We start from the raw sequence: 3,096 nt of genomic DNA, 5'->3' as shown, positions 1-3,096 counted from the left end.
TATTGCATACATCCACCAATGAATTTCTTTAATTATTTTTTTTATAGGAGTTGGTCATTGTAAGTTGTATTCAAGTAAATTCTAAGAATTATATATTTGTATAGTATATTATCTGTCTTTAGCATTAGTAATTTGAATATTTTTGGTTTTATAGTGGTTTATGGTCCAGTAATCACTATATATATCATTATCAGATGGTGATTTAATGTTTATTATTTCGTCACCTTGTTTCACCATTATTGCATTTATAAGTTCATTATCTACTTTTGCATTTTTTATTAATGGAACGATTCTATCCAGAAATGAAATATTCTAAAAAAAATAATAATAATAAAAAAATGGTGGGCAAATGGATGTCGCTATGCTGAACAGTAGGTTACAAGTGGTTCACAGTATAATGGATGGTATTAAATTTAAATTCAATGATATAATATCACTGTATAAGAAAAACGATTTTGAGCGGAGATGGTAGGTCAGTCTAGGTATAAGACATATTATATGCTTATCTATGGTATTAAAAAAGAATTGACATTTTGATAATAATATTTAGGTTCAACTGTTTTTGCAACAAATAAGATTTATATATTTATATAATATATTACCTGCCTTTAGCATTAGTATTTTGAATATTTTTAGGTTTATAGTGATTTATGGTCCAGTAATCACTATATATTTCGTTATCAGATGGTGATTTAATGTTAAAATAAAATCTTAGATTTAAAAAGAAAAATGTTTCAGAATTCTTAACTCAAAATAATTTGCTAATTTTCGTAATTTTTCCATATTTTGTCAATTTTTGAACTTTAAATGCTAATAAAATAAAACTGTGACTAAGGATTTTTAATATTTTTCAAATGTTATTGCGACAGTTTAGTAGGAGCCTTGTATTAAATTTTCAAGTACTTTTACTCAACAAATAAAGTTTTATTGACATTCATAGAAAAAAAAACTAAAAAAATTGGAAACAGAAAATGTCCCTAAACACTTCAAAATATTTTGAAAATTCCATTATTTATAGAAAATGGAATATAAACAACTGAAGAAAATTGCATGTAGATACGGTCATTTGTTTTAAAGTAACACCATAAACCAAAGTCGATTTTGCGTAAAAATTCCCGCTTTTCCTTAATTTTTCATTTGTTTTTCATGATGCTTTTAAAAATTACTAGGAATTTTAAATTTTGACCTCCCCAATGCACCAACAATATTCACTTTCCCATTGAACAAGATATTGAAGTTAAAAAATCAAGGCATTATTTCGACTATTTATGGTGCACACGACACAAAAAAAAAAATAAGAAAAAAAAATTTTAAAAACACACGTCATCATTGAAAAATTAATACAATCATATCATACCACTCAGAATCTAAAATTGTAATTTTTTTTTATTTTTTTATTTGTACCTAAATGTTTTATTTTTTGCATACTTTTTTAACTTTTGTTTTGCTCATATTTTTTTCGATTTCATATCTTTTTTTGTTTTATTTTGTTTTTTGTGTTCCGTTTTCGTCTCGTTATAATTGTTCTAAAATGATATACAATTTGTTTACTGAAAATCTAGTAAAAATACATACATCGTATTCAATACAATATAGACACAGGTATAATACTGAACCATTGAAATACACTAGTGTATAGCTATTATTCAAATATGACTATTAAATATATTATATTATCTACTCTTAAAAGATATATTTAATTTATTTTTTTTAAAAAAAGCTCTGTCCATTGACGTAACAGCTGTCACTAGTGATATTATAATTGTATGTAATAATAATTTAAGTCACTGTTACAGGCAGCCAATGGACAGAGCTGCCGCGGTCATTTATGTTTAATGAAAAAAAAAACAGCGATAACACTGTCATATAGACGTTTTGTTGAAGCAGATATTATATAATGTGTATTATATATATTATTATAAAAACTAATAACCGCTTCAAAGAAACGTCTATATAACAGTACTCATATTATTAGGGAGTCCGCAGTTTCATCGTAAACATTGTATTGAACAACAGTTTCACAAACTTATATTATAATACCTATATCATATCGCCTCACAACGCTCAATACAAACACACACGGAAAAAGTTCAATATTTTTTCAAATATTTCAACTTTTCAAAATAACAATGTAAGTATAAATCATTAATTTAGATTTTATTTTTATAAAAAAATATTAATATAGGTAGGTAGGTGTACGTAACATATGTAACGATTCAAACGAATACGTGCATATTATTATTGTATATGTGTACTATATTCAACTATAATACAAATTTTATTGCTGAGCATTAGTTATGCTAACATAAAATAGTTATAAATCTAATTTAATATTTTTTTACAATTACTTTTTTATTAAACTAAATTATTTATTCTTATTTTTAGAGCATGGATTTATTTTTTTACGGGTTGAATTTTTTTTTTATAAATTACAGTATGTCTTCAATCGATTCAAACAATATACGGAATAGAACAATCAACAATGTCAGAAAAGATACACGATGAAAAAATAAGAATAATTAACCAAAAAATTAAAAAATTAAAATATGAAAAAAAACAACTGAAACTTGACTACGAACAATCACAATATATAGTTTATAAACGTAGATTATGTATACGCAATTCTTTAAATTCACTGCACAGAAAATTAGAATCTTTGAATATAGACTAAAACTAATCTAAAACTTAGCTACTAATATCGCAAACTTAACTATTAATATGTATTAATTTATCATTGACATTAATGTATATTGTATATTATTATAAAGTTTTAAATAATATAATGTAATTTGATATAACAGAAAGTATATTCGTAATACGTTACAGTTACATAATGAAAAGAAATACAATCACTAAACGTAGACGGATGGAATCAGCTGAGAGCAGACTTGTTGAAATTGAACGATTTAAAAGCTGTTCGAGAACGTTTATTGTTAACAACAAGGAAGAAATAATAGACTACCATGTATTTTTTTTTTTAGTTATGTTTCTGAAATATTAATTTCTAGGTTAACACAAACAAGTCAGCAGTCAACAATTAAATTTAATTTTCATGTTTATAGCACGTATGAACAACTAGATTAATACAAGATTTGT

The sequence above is a fragment of the Acyrthosiphon pisum genome, chromosome X (assembly GCF_005508785.2).
Source record: "Acyrthosiphon pisum isolate AL4f chromosome X, pea_aphid_22Mar2018_4r6ur, whole genome shotgun sequence".
Classification (NCBI taxonomy): Eukaryota; Metazoa; Arthropoda; class Insecta; order Hemiptera; family Aphididae; genus Acyrthosiphon; species Acyrthosiphon pisum.
This window is presented reverse-complemented; position numbering follows the sequence as displayed.